Genomic DNA, 23240 nt, shown 5'->3' with positions numbered 1-23240 from the left:
ACTCAAAAGATATAAGCGAAGCACATAGAGTATTCTAACAAATTCTAAATCATGTATGGCTCTCTCAAAAGGTGTGTACAACAAGGATGATTGTGGTAAACTAACAAGAAAAGACTCAAATAATACAAGACGCTCCAAGCAAAACACATATCATGTGGCGAATAAAAATATAGCTCCAAGTAAAGTTACCGATATAAGTAGACGAAAGAGGGGATGCCTTCCAGGGCATCCCCAAGCTTTGTCTTTTATGTGTCCCTAGAATATCTTGGGGGTGCCATGGGCATCCCCAAGCTTAGGCTCTTGCCACTCCTTGTTCCATAATCCATCAAATCTTTACCCAAAACTTGAAAACTTCATAACACAAAACTTAAAGTAGAAAATCTCGTGAGCTCCGTTAGCGAAAGAAAGTAGAAGACCACTTCAAGGTATTGTAATGAGCTTATTCTTTATTTATATTGGTGTTATACCTACTGTATTCCAACTTATTTATGGTTTATAAACTATTTACTAGCCATAAATTCATCAAAATAAGCAAACAACACACGAAAAACAGAATCTGTCAAAAACAGAACAGTCTGTAGTAATCTGCAGCTAGCGCAAGATATAGAACCCCAAAAATTCTAAAATAAATTTCTGGACGTGAGGAATTTATCTATTAATCATCTGCAAAACGAATTACCTAAATAGCACTTTCCAAATAAAAATGACAGCAGTTCTCGTGAGCGCTAAAGTTTCTGTTTTTTACAGCAAGTTTAACAAGACTTTTCCCAAGTCTTCACAACAGTTTTACTTGGCACAAACACTAATTAAACACAAAAAACACAACCAAAACAGAGGCTAGATAAATTATTTATTATGAAACAGGAGCAAAATCAAGGAATAAAAATAAAATTGGGTTGCCTCCCAACAAGCGCTATCGTTTAACGCCCCTAGCTAGCCATAACAAGCAAGAATAGATCTAGGTATTGCCATGTTTGGTAGGCAATCCATAGGTGGCTCTCATAATAGATTCATAAGGTAATTTAGTTTTATTTCTAGGAAAGTGTTCCCTGCCTTTCCTTAATGAAAATTGGAATCTAATATTTCCTTCCTTCATATCAATAATTGCACCAATCGTTCTAAGGAAAGGTCTACCAAGAATAATAAGACATGAAGGATTGCAATCTATGTCAAGAACAATAAAATCTACGGGCACATAATTCCTATTTTCAACAATAAGAACATCATTAATTCTTCCCATAGGTTTCTTAATAGTGGAATCCACAAGGTGCAAGTTTAGAGAGCAATCATCAAAATCACGGAAACCTAACGAATCACACAAAGTCTTTGGAATCGTGGAAACACTAGCACCCAAATCACATAAAGCATAGCATTCATGATCTTTAATTTTAATTTTAATAGTTGGTTCCCACTCATCATAAAGTTTTCTAGGGATAGAAACTTCCAATTCAAGTTTTTCTTCATAAGATTGCATCAAGGCATCAACGATACGTTTAGTAAATGCTTTATTTTGACTATAAGCATGAGGAGAATTTAGCACGGATTGCAACGAGGAAATAAAATCAATCAAAGAGCAATTTTCATAGTTAAATTCCTTGAAATCCATAATAGTGGGTTTAGCAACATCTAGGGTTTTAATTTCTTCAATCCCACTTTTATCAAATTTAGCATCAAGATCAACAAATTCCAAATTCTTGGAACGCCTTCTAGGTAAAGGTGGATCATATTCAGTCCCATCATTATCAAGATTCATATTGCAAAAAAAATATTTAATAGGGGACACATCAATAACTTTTAGATCTTCATCTTTATTTTCATAGGAACTAGAAGAACACGCTCTTATAAAGGCATCTTTCTTAGCACGCATCCTAGCGGTTCTTTCTTTGCACTCATCAATGGAAATTCTCATGGCTTTGAGAGACTCATTGATATCATGCTTTGGTGGAATAGATCTAAGTTTCAAATAAGCAACATCAAGAGCAATTCTATCAACGTTCCTAGCCAAATCATCAATCTTAAGCAATTTTTCTTCAATCATAGCATTGAAATTATTTTGCGAAGTAATAAATTCTTTAATATTAGATTCAAAATCAGAGGACATCTTATTATAATTTCCATAAGAACTATGGTAGGAATTACCATAATTATTAGAGGGATTACTAGGATAAGGCCTAGGATTGAAATTTCCTCTATACGCGTTATTACCAAAATTGTTCCTACCAACAAAATTCACATCCATAGATTCATTATTATTCTCAATCAAAGTAGACAAGGGCATATCATTAGGATCAGAAGAAACACTCTTATTAGCAAATAATTTCATAAGTTCATCCATCTTTCCACTCAAAACATTAATTTCTTCTATCGCATGCACCTTTTTATCAGTAGATCTTTCAGTATGCCATTGAGAATAATTAACCATAATATTATCTAGGAGTTTAGTAGCTTCTCCTAAAGTGATTTCCATAAAAGTGCCTCCCGCGGCCGAATCTAAAAGATTTCTAGAAGCAAATTTCAATACGGCATAAAATTTTTGAACAATCATCCACAAATGTAAACCATGAGTAGGGCAATTACGTTTCATTAATCTGATTCTCTCCAAGCTTGTGCAACATGTTCATGATCAAGTTGCTTAAAATTCATAATATCGTTTCTAAGAGAGATGATCTTAGCGGGAGGAAAATACTTAGAGATAAAAGCATCTTTGCACTTGTTCCATGAATCAATACTATTTTTAGGCAAAGACAAAAACCAAGCTTTAGCACGATCTCTAAGCGAAAAAGGAAATAGCTTCAATTTAACAATATCATTATCCACATCTTTCTTCTTTTGCATGTCACACAAATCAACGAAGCTATTTAGATGGGTAGAGGCATCTTCACTAGGAAGGCCGGAAAACGGATCTTTCATGACAAGATTCAGCAAAGCAGTATTAATTTCACAAGATTCAGCATAGGTGTCGGTGTCAAAATCGGCGGATCTCGGGTAGGGGGTCCTGAACTGTGCGTCTAAGGCCGATGGTAACAGGAGGCAAGGAACACGATGTTTTACCCTGGTTCGGGCCCTCTTGATGGAGGTAAAACCCTACGTCCTGCTTGATTAATATTGATGATATGGGTAGTACAAGAGTAGATCTACCACGAGATCAGAGAGGCTAAACCCTAGAAGCTAGCCTATGGTATGATTGTATGTTGTCCTACGGACTAAAACCCTCCAGTTTATATAGACACTGGAGAGGGTTAGGGTTAGGCCTCACTCTGGATCCCTTCGTTAGGGGGTTGATGTTTTATTACGGGCTAGATTTCCACGATCTAGCCCCGGACTCCTTTCTCCATATCACAGCATTTATTTTCGTATGTGAGGCCTTCCTCCGCATTACCCCTCACTTCGGCCTGTCGCTCAAAACCTTTGATGTGAAGCCGAAGATGGTCGAGGGGCAGCATGTAGCGTGCGGAGGCGCATTAATAAGCAAGATCGCTGAAGCTCCATGGCCAAAGGGTTCCATTCCAGAGGTGTCCGGATTATGGCAACGGGAGTGGTTTTACATCACAGCTCCCAGAAGTGCCAAGTGGGCGGCTGCCCCTGCTTTCCGCTCAGGCCCTCCACCACAACTGATGTCATGGATTAGCAAAGGGCTGAGCTGGGGTCCAGCCAAGGACGTGCCTGTACTGCAGAGCCACATTCGAGATCTCTTCGAAGGAGATTTTAGTTTGATTATGGTAATGCAAGTCATGCTGGTTCGATGAATCCAGCCATGCAAACGTCGGCCCCTCCGCATGTGGGAGTTCAACCCAGAAGGACCGCGCGCTATTCAGAATTTCCTCGGCCTAATGCACGAGGAGATGTATAAATCATTCTTCGGACCCCAGATAGAGTGTCCGGTCACTACCGAGGATGTGGGCCTGAGCAGCAACCGCACCGCCGACCAAGTAAGTTATCCTCTAGCCGAACACAATGTCTTTCATTTATCATGACATCATTCTGAGAAATCACTCTTTGACCAGGACTGGATAACAAAGGCGAAGATGATCCGGTGTTCGCCCCCCCTTCCGGAAGGCTTGGAGAATCCGGTGCTGGAAAAGATGTTCGGGCTAGCACCTTGCCCGGAGCCCTCACAGGAATATAAAGAGGAGAATAAAGGGGGCGAAAGCGGGCCTCCACCACTACCCATTCCGACCGAGGGAACGGGCGCCTCCGTGAGGGAGGATAACCCAGGGGAGGAATCTGGCATTCTCTCACCCCGGGGAAGGAAGAGGACTACTCCTGAAGATCCGGAAACCACGGTTTCCAAACAGGAGAAGAAGTCTCCACCAGAGGGTCCTGCCTTGGAGGGTGCTCTTGCCACACAAAGTCCGTGCGGGGATCTGCCCTCTAACGAGCTGTAAGTAATCGAAAAGTACTTTAACAGTGAAGATATACTACTTCACTTCTGAGGAAAATAACCGAAGCATTTATCTTGCAGTTCGGATCTTAGCCCTTCTTAGCAGAGCTCGTCTTCGGGGGATCTTCTTCTGGAGATGATGGAGAGCGAAACGCCTCCCCCGGACTCCCCCGCTCAAGAAGCGGGCAACCTTGAAGTGTCGTCACGGAGGGCCTCTCCGGATCCGGTGAGGCCAGAAGATATTCCTATAGTCACCCGAAGTCCTCAGCGTCCGGCTCTTGAAGAGAGCAAACAAAAGAGTCTGGCACCGTCTGGTATGCGGTCGGACGTACTGAGGGAGCTGTTGGAGCAAGCAACCATCTCAGAAGAACACCGTACGTTAATGGGTACGGTGATGGAAAGAATTTCATCCGCCGAAAGCGGATTGCATGAAGCCTTTATGAGTCTACTGACAGGCTTTGAGGTACGTGATACTTTTTCATAGTACCGCACATTTTTAGGTGTGCCCTGTGTAGATAGTAGCCCCTGAGACTCTGGTTGTCGTCGAGAACGGCGGCGAACAGAGGATCGTAGTCCTAGGTAGTAACCAAACCGCCTTTATGTGCAGGTGGTGGAAGCTCTGGTGGCTAGCCGGACTAATAAGTTTGTCGAACTAAAGAGGCAACTGGATGCGGCAGATGCCGACATCGAGCTTGTTAACAAGCGGCTTGATGAGGCACAGGGTAAGTAATGCTTCCTGGTGAATGTCACATAGTAAGAGCAGCATGATGCCAGTATCTTTAATATGTTGTGACTGCAGATGGAGCTGCCACCATGGAGACCCTTCGGGCGGAACTTGCCCGAGCCAAAGAACAAGCAAGGAGTAGTAATGCGGCTGCTTTGAAGGCGGCCGAAGAGTTGAGGGCCGAGAAGGCCGCGCATTGCGAGAGCAAAGAGAAAATGGCCAAGATGGCTGTAAAGTTAAAAGACACTGCCGACCGTTGCCAGTTCCTTGAAGAAGAAAACCGAATGAAGGCGACGGACCTTGAAAAGGCCACGATGACGACCAAAGACACCCGCTCTACTATGAGAGCGAAGAAGGAGGAGCTGCGTGAAGCCGGGGATATTGCGGCTGGGAAGCCCTTCATGCTGCGGAGGAAGTTCGGAGATCCACGGTATGCCCCTCTGGATCGACTATGGAGTTTGGCAGACGCATATATGGACTTGGCGGCGAGCGTTGTTGATGCGGCCAAATACTTCCAAGATCAAACAGATCGTGAAGTGGACAAGCTGTTCTGGTTGCAATTTAACGTTCCAGAGCGTCCGCTTCCATTGACTGATCAGCTAGCCAAATGGGCCGAACTCAATAGGTTGTCCGGACTCGCCATGAGGTCTGTCGTGGATCAGCTGTGGCCGGAAAAGCCGAAGCCGAACAGCTATTTCAGCTTAGTGCAGCAGTTCCTTGGTGCGGTGTCGCGCATCAATGCGATGAAGAGGTCGGCATGCATAGAAGGCTCGCGGATGGCCCTTGCCCGTGTTAAAGCATACTGGGCGGAGATGGATGCTACCACTATTATGGCGCAGGGTTCGGCCATAGGCCGAGTGGCTGCCTAGCACTATTTCGAAGAGGTTCTCGAGGGTGCTCGTTTGATAGAGGCCTAGTGCTTGAAGAATATTATGTTTGAGTGACATGTATTCCCATTGTAAACACAATGTTTTTATGAAATTTATTAAGGCTGTGTTTATACTTTTGCCTGAAAGTAATATGATGCCTCATGTGCGGCCGTTTATGTATACATGTGTATAACCTGAAAGATTGCAGTCGTCGGCTTCAGCCCCCACGCATATAATGCGGAGGTGTTCGCAGAAGACGCGTGTTCACACTTGACCCAATGTCTTGGCCCTATTAAGGAGGTGATAGCGCAGCAAACGAGGCAACCGGACTATAATGCTTTATCACTTTCACTTAGCCATAGGAGTTTGACGGTGGGGCTACTATATAGCCCCTGGTGGCTCCGCACTCTCCCGAATTCGGGGCGCATACATGCCTGGCCGGGAAACGGCCCTTTGTTAAGGCGGAGGAATTCTAACATTCCGATAGCTCATCGAGTGGTTGACCAGTCTCACGTTATATCATGACAGTCAGTTTTCGGCTTTCTCTATTGAGGTGCTCGTCTGGATGACTCGGGGCACAATCGCAGTAGTTCTCCTAGTGCTACCTTAGCCGATAGAGCGGAACGTAAGGTACCAAAACATAGGAGCCGGGCAAACCCAACATTTGACCAAATACATGATTCAGAGCTGATGCATATAAGACCAAACTCGCGACGCCGAACACTCCCTAAGGTATTCGGTCTTTCTGGTATAAACCGGGCCTAAACAGTTCCCTTTGTAAGAAGCCCCTGGTGTCCAGGTACGTGCATTATTCTGACGTGGCCACATGCCAAGACGCCAGCATCCTTCTCAATTGTACTGAGAATCCGAGGGATGTGTATCAACAAGAGACAGTAAAAAAGGTTGACGCAAGGTCTTAATCTAAAAAGAATCCTTGGGACGGGTAGGTTTTTAAGAAACCATGTAAATTTCAAGATGAGTAAAAATTGCCACTTGTCTGCGCGCGCTGAGCCCCTTGTGTTTGTGATAGGGGTGTGGCCATCAAACCTGTACGAATTTCATATAGCTGCGCCGGACTCGTCTAACCGTGTCCGTGGTCTTGACGACCTATCGAATACTTTAGTTGGTGAGGCCGTTTTAGTGTGCGGCTGCTGAGGCGGCCGCACCCTCCTCAGCGCGCAGGGATCGCTCAATATTTCCATTTACTGTAATGATGCCACGTGGACCGGGCATCTTAAGCGTGAGGGAAGCGTAATGCGGTATTGCATTAAAGCGAGCGAAAGCTACGCGTCCAAGTAGTGCTTGATAGCCATTTTGGAACGGAGCAATGTGGAAGGTTAAATTTTCACTACGGTAGCAGGGAGCCCGTGCAATGAGCCCCTGGGCCTGCCGTTACTCCTTTAACGGTAGTATTGCTGAGGCAAATTTTCGTTGGGTCTATCCCCATTTTGCGGATTCTGTCCTGATATATTAGGTTTAGACCGCTGCCACCGTCCATCAGGACTCGTGTGAAGTGGTATCCGTCAATTATTGGGTCTAATACCAAGGCAGCCCATCCTGCACGCCGGATACTTGCTGAGTAATCCCGATGGTCAAAAGTGATTGGTTGAGACGACCAGTGGCAGGACTCCACGGTGATAGGCCCTTGGGCATATTTATCTGGGAGTGCCGCTTTGTTTCTCCCCTTGATCATGTGTAACACGTTTACTGTTTTGACTTCTGGTGGAAATTTCTTTTGTTCCCCAGTGTCTTGCTTGAGAGGCTCATCCTCGTCTTCGCTCGGTGTATCCTCCCCCTTATGTACGGCGTTGAGCTTGCCGGACTGCTTGAAGACCCAACATTCTCTGTGGGTATGATTAGCGGGTTTACCAGGGGTGCTATGGATCTGACATATTTGGTCCAGAATTTTGTTGAGGCTGGACAGTTCATCTCTGGCGCCTTTAGAGGGCGGCTTTTGCTGACCTGGCCGAGAGCTTCTGAATCCGGCGTTTACCGCCGTGCTCTTCGGGCTGTCTTCTTTATTCCGGCGCTTATTACTTTTGCTGCGTCGTGATTTCCCGTTTTCATCTCTAACTTTGGATGTACTTGGGTCACTGGTGCTGCATCTGGCTAGCCAGCTGTCCTCACCCGCGCAAAAGCGGGTCATGAGGCTTGTTAATGCTGTCGTTGTTCTTGGCTTTTCTTGGCCGAGGTGTCTGGCAAGCCATTCGTCGCGGACGCTATGCTTAAAAGCTGCCAAGGCTTCGGCGTCCGGACAGTCAACTTTTGGTTGTTTTTAGTAAGAAACCTGTTCCAAAGCTTTCGGGCTGACTCTCCGGGCTGTTGAGTTATATGACTCAATTCGTCCGCATCCGGAGGTCGGACATAAGTCCCTTGAAAATTTGCCTGAAAAGCGTCTTCGAGCTCTTCCCAGTTTCCAATGGAGTTTTCGGGGAGGCTTTTAAGCCAGTGCTGAGCTGGCCCTTTGAGCTTGAGGGGTAAGTACTTGATGGCGTGGAGATCATCTCCTCGAGCCATATGGATATGGAGGATATAGTCCTCAATCTAGACCCCAGGGTCTGTTGTTCCGTCGTATGCCTCTATGTTTACGGGTTTGAATCCCGCTTCGGGTAGCTCTTGGTGGGGCGATTATCATCGTACTTCGCTGCTGCGTTGAGTACTTTGCTCCATCTGATTCTGAGTGTGTCTTGTGCAGCCTTGAGTCTTTGCTTCTGCTTTTTTAGACTCCTCGCAGTGGCAACAAGCCTTTGACGGGCATTCTGTTGCTCTGGGTGTCTGTCCGGTGTGAGGTCGTCCGGACTATTATCTTTGACAGAGGCAGGTTGTTCGGTTTGATTCTCCGTGTTGCCGTGGTCCGGCGATGGTTCACCCTGCTCTAACGCTGGGTCTATATGATCGTTGTTTCTGTTGAGGCGGGATTTGGAGCGGCGCTTACGCCGCCGCTTTGACTGCTTCTCGAGGGGACAACCCTTCGTTGCGTCCTTCCGTTCCTCGTCGCCGTTTTCTTTTGGTGTGTTCACCATGTATACGTCATGTGACGAAGTGGGCGTCCAGTGCCCTGTGGGCAGTGGTTCCTGTTCGTCTCCTGCATCGTCGCCCATACCGTTGATGTCTTCAGAGTCGAGGTCGAGCATGTCAGTTAAGTCATCGACAGTGGCTACTAAGTGGGTGGTGGGTGGGAGGCGAATTTCTTCGTCATCCGCATCCCAATCCTGCCGGACATAGTTCGGCCAGGATCCTCCTGACAAGGAGAGGGACCTTGATGTGTTCAGTATGTCGCCAAGGGGCGAGTGCTAAAAAATATCCACGGAGGTAAACTCCATGATCGGCGCCCAATCGGATTCAATAGGATCGGGCGCAGGCGGTTCAAAGTCCGTGGGCGGAGAAAGATACGGCAGTTTAACAATACGGCTCTCGTGCAAGGTAAGGTCGATGTTCGGCTCAATCGCCGCTGAGGGTAAGGCCTCCGTGGCGGGGTCCATCCACCCGTCCATGGACGGCGCAACTGGCTCCGAGTTGAGGGTCGGAGCGGCTGCCGGTGCAATCTCCTGAACACTGTCTGATGGTAGAGTTAAATCGTACTCATCGTGACCGGGTGACGCACAAGGCAGAGGCTCGAATCCGTCGAAGATCAAGTCTCCGCGGACATCGGCCGTGTAGTTTAAGTTTCCAAACCTGACCTGGTGGCCAGGGGTGTAGCTTTTAATCTGCTCCAGATGGCCAAGCGAATTGGCTCGCAGTGCAAAGCCGCCGAACACAAAGATCTGTCCGGGGAGGAAAGTCTCACCCTGGACTGCATCGCTATCGATAATAGTAGGAGCCATCAAGCCTAACGGCGACGACACAGAGGAACTCTCAATGAAAGCACCAATGTCGGTGTCAAAACCGGCGGATCTCGGGTAGGGGGTCCCGAACTGTGCGTCTAAGGCGGATGGTAACAGGAGGCAGGGAACACGATGTTTTACCCAGGTTCGGGCCCTCTTGATGGAGGTAAAACCCTACGTCCTTCTTGATTAATATTGATGATATGGGTAGTACAAGAGTAGATCTACCACGAGATCAGAGAGGCTAAACCCTAGAAGCTAGCCTATGGTATGATTGTATGTTGTTCTACGGACTAAAACCCTCCGGTTTATATAAACATCGGAGAGGGTTAGGGTTACACAAGGTCGGTTACAAAGGAGGAGATATCCATATCCGTACTGCCTAGCTTGTCTTCCACGCCAAGTAGAGTCCCATCCGGACACGAGACGAAGTCTTCAATCTTGTATCTTCATAGTCCAACAGTCCGACCAACGGATATAGTCCGGCAGTCCGGAGACCCCCCAATCCAGGACTCCCTCAATTGGTAAGAGGAGCAATCGGAGTGCTAATAAAATCATTATTGTTGGTATTGGTGAAGTCACACAATTTAGTATTATCTTGAGCCATCGTGACAAGCAAGCAAACTAACACACAAGCAAACAAAAAGCAAGCGATCAAAAAGAAGCAAATAGAGAGGGAGAGGGAGGATAGAGAGAGAGAGGGCGAATAAAACGACAAGGGTGAAGTGGGGGGGGGGGAGGAAAATGAGAGGCTAATGGAAAATAATGTAATGCGGGAGATAAGGGTATGTGATGGGTACTTGGTATGTTAACTTTTGCGTAGACCTCCCCGGCAACGGCGCCAGAAATCCTTCTTGCTACCTCTTGAGCACTGCGTTGGTTTTCCCCGAAGAGCAAGGGATGATGCAGCAAAGTAGCGTAAGTATTCCCCTTAGTTTTTGAGAACCAAGGTATCAATCCAGTAGGAGGCTACGCGCGAGTCCCTCGTACCTACACAAAACAAATAAATCCTCGCAACCAACGCAAATAGGGGTTGTCAATCCCTATAAGGCCACTTACGAGAGTGAGATCTGATAGATATGATAAGATAATATTTTTGGTATTTTTATGATAAAGATGCAAAGTAAAATAAAGGCAAAGGAAATAGCAAAGGAAATAACTTAGTAGGAGATTAATATGATGAAGATAGACCCGGGGGCCATAGGTTTCACTAGTGGCTTCTCTCGAGAGCATAAGTATTCTACGGTGGGTGAACAAATTACTGTTGAGCAATTGACAGAATTGAGCATAGTTATGAGAATATCTAGGTATGATCATGTATATAGGCATCACGTCCGAGACAAGTAGACCGACTCCTGCCTGCATCTACTACTATTACTCCACTCATCGACCGCTATCCAGCATGCATCTAGAGTATTAAGTTAAAAACAGAGTAACGTCTTGAGCAAGATGACATGATGTAGAGGGATAGACTCATGCAATATGAAGAAAACCACATCTTGTTATCCTCGATGGCAACAATACAATACGTGCCTTGCTGCCCCTACTGTCACTGGAAAAGGACACCGCAAGATTGAACCCAAAGCTAAGCACTTCTCTCATTGCAAGAAAGATCAATATAGTAGGCCAAACCAAACTAATAATTCGAAGAGACTTACAAAGTTCACCAATCATACATAAAAGAATTCAGAGAAGATTCAAATATTGTTCATAGATAGACTTGATCATAAACCCACAATTCATCGGTCTCAACAAACACACCGCAAAAAGAAGATTACATCGAATAGTTCTCCACAAGAGAGGGGGAGAACATTGTATTGAGATCCAAAAAGAGAGAAGAAGCCATCTAGCTACTAACTATGGACCCGTAGGTCTGAGGTAAACTACTCACACATCACCAGAGAGGCTATGGTGTTGATGTAGAAGCCCTCCGTGATCGATGCCCCCTCCGACGGAGCTCCGAAACAGGCCCCAAGATGGGATCTCGTGAATACAGAAAGTTGCGGCGGTGGAATTAGGTTTTTGGCTCCGTATCTGATCGTTTGGGGGTACGTAGGTATATATAGGAGGAAGGAGTATGTCGGTGGAGCAACATGGGGCCCACGAGGGTGGAGGGCGTGCTTGGTGGGGGTGGGCGCGCCCCCCTACCTCGTGGCCTCCTCTTTTCTTTCTTGACGTAGGGTCCAAGTCTCCCGGGTCTTGTTCGTTGAGAAAATCACGTTCCGAAGGTTTCATTCCATTTGGACTCCGTTTGATATTCCTTTTCTTCGAAACCCTAAAACAGGCAAAAAACAGCAATTCTGGGCTGGGCCTCCGGTTAATAGGTTAGTCCCGAAAATGATATAAAAGTTGATAATAAAGCCCAATAATGTCCAAAACAGTAGATAATATAGCATGGAGCAATCAAAAATTATAGATACGTTGGAGACGTATCACTTCTCATAGTTGGGTGTGTCCGACTCGGACCTTATCTCGACTCGGATCCGACTACGTCGAATCCGACCAGATCCTTTCAAGTCCATATTATCCGGTTAGCATCCAATGCTCCATGGCTAGTGAGACCAAGCCATCGACCATGTCAGATGCTAGTCTAGTTGGCTGCGCGTCCACACAGCCCTTTCGACTAGGGACCTTTCAGGACAGTCATCATACAATGCATAGTCCCACAAATAAGTCACGTACTTGCTGATACACATCATTGATAATGTCCAAGGACTATCTTTATTCATAAATACATAGAAAATATCATCATACATGATTGCCTCTAGGGCATATCTCCAACACTTTCATCTCTCATTGCTAGATTAGCTCGTTCAATGCTCTATAAGTATAATGATTTATGGGTTTTAGTTTGGGAGTAATTATGTGGGAGTTTATTTGATTTATATGCAGTTTGAGCTCAAATTAACTTCTTAGTTCGCATATGTGTAGGTGTGGTTTAAAGATGACGGAATGAGCTCAAATTAACTTCTTAGTTTGCATATTTTATTTATATGCAATTTGAGCTCAAATTTATGTGAGAGTTTATCATATTGATCTCCTTCTTTAAAGATGACGGAGATGAGGGATAAGCTCCTACCAAAGGACCGCATACGAGCACTTCAAGAGAAAATTGCAGGATTTTTGCTTGACCATATCATAGCTCCCGACGGAGAATATCATTTCACCTAATGCCTGCATGTAATGATCTGCAAATTGTAGAAGAAATTGTGTGTGTGTGTCTATATATATATATGTGTGTGTGTGTGTGTGTGTGTGGTCGTACGAAAAAATCTATTATATATGCATAACATGTACAGTATATAGTAGCGTAAAATATGTTTGAAATGAAAAAGAATTAAATGGAAAACATAAAATGAAAATAAAAAACAATAAACCCTAAACCCCTAAACCTTTAGTCCCGGCTAGTGTCACAAACCGGGACTAAAGGTCCCCAGCGGCGCTCACTGTCGGCCACGTGGAAGGGATTTAGTCCCGGGTCGTGGTCAACCGGGACTAAAGGGTGGGGTCCCGATTTATTTGTCCCGGTTGATGAACCAGGATTAAAGACCCTTCCCAGCCGGGACTAAAGGCCGGTTCTCCACTAGTGGTTGTTGTACATTTTACAAACTAGATGATACCCCGCGCATTGCTGTGGAGATCTCTTTCAATATTTTTTGATGAAATTTAAAATAGATATGATACATTGTTGTGAATATATGCAGAATATAAGTAGTATTTCCCATGCGTGTTGGGAGAAACAAAATTAGTGTCTTTGATGAGGTGGCATGTGTGGAGAATTGAGATGTATGCATGTTGAGAGAGAATAATGATGTGGCATGTGTGCATGTTGAGAGTATTGGGATAATACAACACTTTAACAGTCGCTGCAAGGGCGCATGCTCGCTATGTCCACGTCGGCAGCAAGAGACAATTGATGCACTGTGCAGTTGGATGTGTATTGGCCAGGAAAAAGCAAAGGGTGGCCCACCGCTTCTCGTTTCAGAGAGGGAGTCGCCTCGAGCCCCACTCTCCCACGCAACCTCCCCTTTCCTCGTTTTCCCTTCCCAGGGGGGGCGGCTCCCGTCCCCGCCCCATCGGCACATCCCAGTTCCTCCGACGCCGACCACTGGAGAAAGCGCCTTACTCAGATCCGCTTCTCCCCCTCGTCTTCGTGTTCCACCCGCCCAGTATGGTTGTAGAGGAGGGGCGAGGAAGGGGATGGCGTGGCCGTCGGCCGGAGGCAGAGCAGGGTGCTGCCAGCGGGAGAGGCACCCCTCCCTGCTTCTTGGCGAGCGTTGGCACTTCTTCCAGGCCCGCTACTTCGTCGGGGAGGACGAGATCAACCTGCTCCAGGTATGTGGTCGACGCAAACACACAAATCCCACCCTTTCAGATTTCTCTGGTTTGCTTCAGATTTATTGTATACGTTATGTTTTGTTTTCATCTCATGTGGTGATTCTTTGATGGGTTCAACCTTCGAATTTGATAGGCCCAAAGAAGAAGAGCACGGAGAACATCCTCTCCTTTACATCTACAATCGAATTTATAGGTGATCGATCCATGGAGTTCAAGTATTTGTCAAATTTCTTGCAAGGCTGATAGTTTTATTTATATGCCTCATATGCAAGCTCCTAACCCACTGTAGAAGTTGTCCGTTGTGGAAAAAAAAGAACAGTTTTGCTAAAGCACATCTAGATGTGCAATAAGTATTGCACATCTAAGTCCTATGTCATTGATCTTATGTTGAGATTCGTGTGGATATTTTCTTTTCTTTTTTCTTTTCCTCTTTATGCTTGATTCACTCATTTAGATGTGCAATAATTAGAGCACATCTAGATGTGCCCTAGACACATCCAAAAAAGAATCCCAATTTTCCTATATGAAAAAATGCTCTTGTGCGGCATATGGTCATTCGCTATCTGATGGTTGCAGCTTAAGGCATGCTAAAAACTCGCAGGATGGAGTTGAAACTCTTCATCTTTGTGTAGCAGCAGCAGAATTACAAGTAAGAAACATATTGCATGATAAAGCACTAATGCCGCTGGGGAGACAGTATGTGAAGATTGGGTTACTGCAAGAAGACAAAACGCATCACTGATAGTTTACTAAATCAAGTGCCATGCTCTGTTTTTTTTGCAGGTCACAAAATGGCAAAATGCTTTGAATAGCATATGTACTTCCGTCAGTTGCATTCCATGTCTTTTATCTCATCTATTTTATTTGGATTAGGAGATGGAAATTTAAAGGTAACCACTCTGCATTGGAAATAATTTGTAGTTAAAAAAGCATGCCATGGCTTAATCTGATAAACACATGATAAGTCCCCTTTTGTGAGCCAGGGAAAGGAAAGCAGCGGCATCCCGTGTACTTACGTTCAGATTTATGGGCAGAGAGACAGTAACTTGTAAGGTAGGGCTATGAGTGATGGGAGAGCACTTGTTGTCAGGGCTGGCTACGGCGGCAACAAGATAACATTCACGGTAGTGATGTGCTGCCTCACGGCGGCCTCCGACGGGCTCATTCTTGGATACGACGTCAGAATCACAGGTTAGTTGTGCCATACGCTGAGTATGCGCCTTGATCATATGATCCTGTTGGACGCTTCCTTCCTAGCATTTATCAGTCTCCTGCCTTACGGTGTCTTCCCTGTCTCTTCTCTTTTGTTTTGCCTAGACTGGGTGGCGATTTATTTTTCTGCTAACTCTTTTATTAAGAAATGATTTCTGTAAGTTTGAGTTTAATAAATAACATGGTTTCTGAAAGCCAATTTGGTCAAATGTTGCCTACGAAGAACTAAAAGATATTCATCCAGGCCCAACGAGTTCTGACTTATGAACTAGGAGTAGCTTACAAAGTTCTGTTGCATAAGCATTTAAAATTAGGCAGAGACGTTTCTTTTTGTCAATTGGTGACATGTCCCTTATTAGTTTGCTAGCTTTGACTATTTGTTAGGCAACACACTAATTTCAGAAGAACTATGCTGATCTCCCCATGTTTATTTGGTGGTGTTAGTGTGTTTGATGTTATGATCTTTGTACTGACAGGTTCTTTGTACCACGGACTTTGACCCTATTTCTGAGATCAGGTAACTGGATACTTGACACATAGTTGAGACAATTGCATTTCAATAACTGAAACTATTTTTGCCCTATACTTATATTTTATTAGCCTTTGTGCAACCATCCAACAAAAGAAAGAGCAGCTATATAGTTTCCTTGGATTGCACGATAATAACATTTCTTGCTTAGGAATAACATGAACATTCACTCTCATGAAGTACCAACATCGCTATTTTTTAGTGACCCGGAGTTTAGTTCGGCATCATTATGAGAGTCCTCTGGACAAAGTTAGGCTTAGACCTGGAATTGCTTCATGTGAGTTTCTCTGAACTGTACTAGCCCAGAATGCTAACATACACAGGTATTGCCCAGGGTTTAATATTAACTTGGAACTTTGTTCAGTCTTATGAAAGCTTTACTGAATCCTATTAACATGTATTTACTCAAGGATAGTGCAGGATCAGCACGGGCCACTGAGGAACACGTGAGTTTTCATCCATTGTCAAATACCACTGAAGTTGTGTATATATGTTGGGTTAGTCACATGTCATCAGTGCTTTGTTTGGTCTCTCATCCACTAAATGTTGTTTACTTTGCTATTACTACTACAAAGTCATAGTTCAGTTACTCATTTTTAATCACATGTCCATCACAAACTCCTGAATCTGACAGTAAGGTTTTAATCCACACATAAGGACATGTATTCTATGTATTAGTTGCCACATCAATATTGCGTTTATGCTCAAAATATACCCCGTGGTATACTTAGAACTGTTGCCCTACAAGCTAACTTGCATCATGTATGTATCTTCTATTAGGTATCGTAGTAAAGACAGTTCGAAATACATTCCCTGGGATGGTCTATGATACTCTGGTAGCTCTTTAGGTATCCTATATCTTTTATTTGTGCATCATTCACCTTTGGTAAATCCAGTGCGTTGACCACTAGCGACCACTTTCTTTTCTGTGTATTGGTGCAGTTGTTGCATATTCTACCATCATCATTTCCCTTTCCTCTTGCTTGCTCCTCATTTATTTCCTTGAGCAAGTGGATGGCTATTTATGTAGGTACATGTTTTCTTATGGCTCTCATTGTTTGTATGGCCTTCCCAGGAGATGTAGGCCTTCATTTTTGCAGTTTCAGGTATTAACGTTGTTGAATATCATCCTCAACAACTCCTTGCCACGGCCACTAGCTGTAAGACACCGTTCCCTACATAATTAGTTTCTTTCTTGTTCCTTGAGTTCTTACTTGCTGCTGTAGTTGATTGGATTGGGAGATATTTGTGTTTTATCAAATTCATATGGGATTCTTTTAAGTTCGAGAAAAAATGATCGAAGAGAACGAGGAAGGCCCCGATCAGCCGACGGACGTGGCGGCTGCTGCGTCTGTTGATGCTCTGGGCATGTACAGCACAGCCGCGTCGGCCTTGGCGGCAGGCGCATCACAAAGTTCTATGTGTAAATGAACTGCGGCGACAATTCTGGAGCTGCAATTCACCGACATGATGAAGAGTATCATCTTATAGATATAGTGTTAAGATTGTTTATTTATTTGATGTATTTGGTTAGTTTTTTATGAAGAAGAGCATCGTATGTAATGCATCAGTTATACATGCATGCATTTTATCAATCAGAGCTCAAATTCACTGAAAGGGCGCCACCCTACCTGGCACCGCAGAAACTTCCTCTCAGGCGGCAGGTGGCATCACACGTTGGCGATGTCATTGTCTTTTCTCCTAAGGATGATCCATCGACAGATTGCACTACTTTCATGCTGATGTGCATTAACTTCATGCAATAGCATTGTGCAGTACACCCAGGAAAGTGAAAGGGACGCACCCAATCTGGCACCGCCGAAATTCCTCTCAGGCAGCGCGCCACGGGCGCGCCCCAACCACTGGTGTTGATAAGTTACTTAGGTATACTAGATGACGCCCCTTACGTTGTTGTGGGAATATTTCGCAACATAATCCGATGAAGTGGCATGCTTGCTTGTTAAGAGACATATGATAGTAGGGGTGGGCCTTTTCTCATGCATGTTGTGAGATGATGTTGTATGCTTGCATGTTGAGAGTACTAGTTAGTAGGAGGTAACTTTTTTAATCAAATATATGTAGCATAATAGAATAAAAATTCTTATGTATATTTGCATGTTGAGATGGATCTTTTTTCATGCAAGTCATAATGAAGTGGTATGCTTGCATGTTGAGAGACATATGATAATTGGGGTGGGCCTCTTTTTCATGCATGTCGTGTGATGATATGGCATGCTTGCATGTTGAGATAAATAGTTAGTGGGAGTTAGTTATTTAGATATAGAAGATAAGATTCCTTACTTACAATTTGATAAACTTGTAAATGATTATTTCTCTTCATAGAATTTACAGAACAATCACCTTCTATTGATTGAAAAAAGCATAAACCGAGCCAGTGCAATCGAGTACAGGTAACGTATCCATGCATGAGGGCCACAGCGCTATGGCATTATTATTCAGCTGCCGATCGACCGGAATGCACGCATATGCGTGGCCGCCGTCCGGCCGGCAGGCTAGCCGACCATGGGGATGTTGGCGACAAGTGCTTCGGGCTGTTGCGAGTCGTAGAAGACGCGGACGCGCTTGCTGTTGAACCCAATGGGCACCGAAGTTTGGTCCGGAAGCACCACCACGGTGACGTCCGGCCTGTCCCGGCGGATCTTGCTCACCGCCGGCGTCGCCGGGACGCCCAACAGCTCCGGCCACTCCACCTTTTCGGGACCATTGTTACCTCCGCTCATCTCGATCTGTTTAATTATTACTGATGTGTGCACGTCTGCCAGATGTATACACTCACATTGACTCTTTACTCATACCTGTATTTATGGATTGCAAGCAACGAATGCCGTCATTACTAGAGCGTTGGCTTTGCCGGACGCCCTTGCCTTGTTTGGTCAGTTGAACTTTTGCTTGTTTCCTTGATGCATTCGTAGCTAGATTTGAACTTTTGCCTGTTTGGTCAATAAGACTTGAGTAAAGGTATGGCTTTTATTGTTTTGTTTTTTTCCGTTTTCGTGTATCACACCTATTATCTTGGTACTGTCCGTCATAATATACTGCCACATTGGATTTCAGTCTAGTGGTTGCATTGGTTTTCACTTTCAGTGAGATGCTGTTGAAATTCGCTGAATTTCAATAATTTTTGTTGATACCAAAGTATTACCTTTTGATCAAAATATTTCAGTCATTACAGTTGTATAGTTATGAAAAAATTATATAGCAGGCTATGCCAGAAGTTAAGCCCCATTTAGCGTTGAACTATAAAAAAAACTGTACAATCAAGCATAGCAGCATGCAACCATAACAAAGGCATATCAGCAAAGCATCTAGCTATAACAAAGAAACTCTTGGCATAGCTTTGGTGTGACGCTAAAGTGAGGCCCAAGTTTAGCGCTAAAATCACGCTATTGTCTGCTATTAGCGACAAAATTCATTTAGCATAAACACACACAACTTTAGCGTTATGCCACTCCAAACGCTATAGCAACATTATAGTATGCTATTTAAAATTTTGATATTTATAGTTCAAAGTAAGTTCAGTAGATACCGAAAATATTTTGAAGTATTTGTTTGAACATTGAACTTTTAAATATTTCAAAACATTAAAATAAACTTTAATGTCTAAATAAATTCACTGGTAGAAAAAGGGCCTATAGTCCCGGTTCCTGAACCGGGACTAAAGGGCGCGGCCACGTGGAGCTCCACCTTTAGTCCCGGTTGGTAACATCAACCGGGACGAAAGGAAATTTTATGATTTTTTTTTGAATTTTTTTTGAATTTTTTTATTTTCAAACTTCTGAATTATTTTAACCTCTAGTCTGTAATCACCACCCCTCATCACTTCTCAATTTATCCTCTAATCACCCCTCATCATTCCAAATCATCTAACTTCCCGAACGGTCACCCATCCTCCCACTCCCCCAGCCTGAGCACGCTTAACTTCCAAGTTCTATTCTCCCTCGCTCCAAGTCTGCACTTGTTGTTTTCCTGACAATAGTAAGATGTCAATCCTATTAACCTTCAGGAATTTTGCTTGAGCATGAAGTGACACATTTCACTGTTTGAGTTTGAAACTATTGTTTTAAAAAACAATAATTATTTAGTAACACTAATATTTCTTGAATAATTAGTTTGACCATTGTTTGATCACAGTTTGACCAAATTTGACCAAAATTGAAATAACTGAAATAATTATTTAGTAACACTAATATTCTAGAATAATTAGTTTGACCATTGTTTGACCACAGTTTGCCCACTGTTTGAATATTTTTCAATTTTTTCCACTCTAGATCTTAAAAGCCCCGTAACTTTTTTTCTATTAGGTTTTTGAGCCCGTTAAATTTGGATGTAACTTTTCGAGTAGATGATTTTTCATATAAAAAACTTTTTCATCCGAGTTAGTATGCAGAAGTTATGCCCATTTTTACAAATTTCAGAGAGATTTTGCAAATAAAGTCAAAATTCACATTTGCAAATTTTCCCAACAACTAGACCACATATCACATGAGAAACTTATTTTCTTTTATTTTTTGACATTTCCATTATTTTCTTTTATTTTTTTTAAAACTGAAAAGGCGATCCAAGGGGGGGGGGGTAGAGTTTGAAAATGGGACCTTTAGTACCGGTTCGTGGCACGAACCGGGACTAAAGGTCTCAACCCCATTAGTCCCGGTTCGTGCCTCAAACCGGGACTAAAGGTCTAATCTTTAGTCCCGGTTCATGTCTTAAACCGGGACTAAAGGGCCCAAGTGAACCGGGACTAATGCCTTAGCCGCACGAACCGGGACCAATGCTCACATTAGTCCCGGTTCTAGACTGAACCGGGACTAATGGGCTGAGCCGGCCTGGACCATAGCCCTGTTTTCTACTAGTGATTTATGAATTACATAGAACATTAGAAATGGAAAATGTTTGGTTAAATTATTATTTTTTGAATTTAAACCAAAATTCCAAAATATTTTGAGAGGTGTGGAAGGGAGAAATCTGTGATCGATAGCGCCGACCACTGTGTAGGTGATGCTCGTAGACGTTGCATTCCTTCTTGAGGTTTCGTCATGGTCTCCCTTTCTCTCTCCCTCTTTCGCTCCCTCCCTCCATCCTTACCCCCTTCCTCCCTCTTGTCTTCCAGGTGAAAATCCCTAATCCACTTTGATTGGACGACAACAACGTTTATTGTGTCATGTCTTCTTCTAGGCATCGTCTTCGGAACAAAGGGGGTCAAGGGTGTGCTAGTTGTGGGTATGGTTTGCGAGCGCTTGGTGGTGCTGCGATCTGAGTAGTGCCTCTAACGTTGACGGTGGTGAGTTTGGTTCCTCTCGTAGATCTTTTGAGGGCCCTCGTACTCCCGTGCGTCTCAGGAGGTTTACATTCGGTTTTCATGAGCCTGGATGGCAAAGGATAGGCCCCCCTCCTCACTGGCAAGTTGAATTGTGGCAGCAACGAGAGCCTCGTGCTTCTTTGCACGGATGCCAACGGAGTGGCTATCTCTATGCCCGGTGTAATTGCTCGACAATGTGTTTCCTTGTCTTTAGTGAGTAGCAACAAAGTTGGTCCCAAGGTGATTGTGGCTCAATAAGGTAGCGGTTCACGTCGCCTTGTCTTGGGGCCCTGTAATCCGTGCCCATCCAAGTTTTAGGGTGAGTGATTCCATAGGCAGATGGTGCAGCACCCTGCAATCCCGGTCGAGGAGGCAGGTGCTTCGTTCAGCGATTGTACATGATGGTTCTTATGGTTTTGACTCCCTTGTGCAGGTGACGGTCTGCCTTATATCGTCGGCTAGTCTCCTTGAATCGGCTCCTTGTCTACTCTTTGGAACCCCAACACGGCAGAGAGCTTCGATGATTTCAAGGTATGATATGTTTTGATTATCATTGAAGTTTGCTTGTTTTCATGTTGCTATGTAAGCTATTTATCAACACATATATATCATGTTTCGATGTACTCCTGCACATGAGTGAAATGCATAAAACCACCACAATTGTGTCGTCATTATAGGAAAGCCACCAATTTTGGTTCCCAGTGTAAAATGCACCAAAAGCAACGTTAATCATTGACAAAATGCATTAAACATTACTTGACCCCGAATTTGATGGGTTAACGGCCATTTAGATTGAACATGGGGCCCACTCGCCAGTCTTCTTCCTCCCCCACCACAGCATTCCCACTCTCTTTCTTTCTTATCTATTCCCAAGCCACCTCCTCAACCAAGCCACACGATCGCTCGACCGGGGCGCTACCACTGGCGAGCCGCCGCCAAGCCACTGCCTTCACCATCGCACCATCACAGCCTTTCCCATGCCCACCCACCACTGTTGCAGCTTTGGTCTACCCACCAACCCACCTCTTCATCACCCGCCCACAGACAGACTTCAATCCCGCACCCTCCTCCAGCTTCTTCGGCGGTGCCGCCCGAACCCACCATGCCATCACCTTCCTCCGATGACTCCAACCCATCCACTACCCCACCAGCACGCCCAACCTCCGCCCCGCATCATCTCGCCCCTAACCCGAGCGGCTCGGACCTCCCTACCACCCACCTGGCACCTCCTCCTCCCGCTCAAACACAACACCACTTTGTGCCTCCTTCCTTCAGTGTTGGCACTGCTCCCCATGCCCCTCACCCGTGCAGCCATTAGTTGCCTGGATCCGTCCCTCACGGGAACCTAATCATCGATCAGGCCCTCGCCCATGTCGGATCCTGCTGCCGTGGCCCTTTGTGCAGCCAACAGACTCGCTGAGGCACGGTATTAGGTCGACCCGTACCCCAATCAAGCGCCTCTGTGAACTCCTCGTTTCACATCCTTCCTTCCCCCGACGACGCAGCTCTACGAATCATAGTATACGAAGCACGACCATGGCATCCTCTCCCTCCACAGTTCGCCGGTGACGATGGTGCCTTCCGAAGAAGCCTCATGGTCTGCGGGTGTGTGATCCAGTAATGCTACATCGATGGATGCTTACATGCATTTTATGTTATTAGTTTGAGTTGGCAAATTGTGATTGGATAAGGGGGACGAAGAGGCCGCACCTACCTGAAATTCAAAGTGGGTGAAGAGAATTAGAGGGAAGGGCCGTTCCGCTGGTGCACGGATGCAATTTTGCCAGTTGGTGTGCGGTACCCATATCGATTAATTTTAATGTTCGTTAGTCGGCGCTGTCTATCCCTTTGCCATGTCAGCCCTTCCCCATGTCGAATAGGAGGTCAAGCGGCATTTAGTGCATTTTTTTTTGAGGAATCACCGGGGGGGGGGGGGGGGGGGGGGGGGGGGGGGGCAAGGCGCCCCACCTGAATTATCATTTCTCAAGCAGCAAGCTGCATCAGTACACGGGGGAAGCGAGTACAGGGAGGGTTTTAAACGGGTCT

General features: G+C 44.9%; 1 long non-coding RNA gene across 7 annotated transcripts; it reads left to right on the top strand.

Moving 5' to 3' along the window:
• Positions 1–13791: 13791 nt before the first annotated feature.
• Positions 13792–18596, top strand: LOC125516278 (uncharacterized). 7 transcript variants are annotated; one of them, XR_007287333.2, is made up of 6 exons: positions 13794–14133; positions 14270–14329; positions 14713–14785; positions 14920–15026; positions 15120–15327; positions 15825–18054. It is a non-coding gene; the product is annotated as an uncharacterized LOC125516278 (long non-coding RNA). The 7 variants fall into 7 exon arrangements; XR_007287332.2 differs by having other exon boundaries at positions 13792–14133; positions 14270–14785; positions 15825–18589; XR_007287335.2 differs by having other exon boundaries at positions 13793–14133; positions 14270–15026; positions 15825–16323; positions 16953–18596.
• Positions 18597–23240: the final 4644 nt, after the last annotated feature.

This window comes from Triticum urartu, chromosome 6A (assembly GCF_056163025.1).
Source record: "Triticum urartu cultivar PI428250 chromosome 6A, HENAU_Tu73, whole genome shotgun sequence".
Lineage (NCBI taxonomy): Eukaryota > Viridiplantae > Streptophyta > Magnoliopsida > Poales > Poaceae > Triticum > Triticum urartu.
Note: the sequence above shows the minus strand (reverse complement) of the source record. Positions and strands in the feature narration are given on the sequence as shown.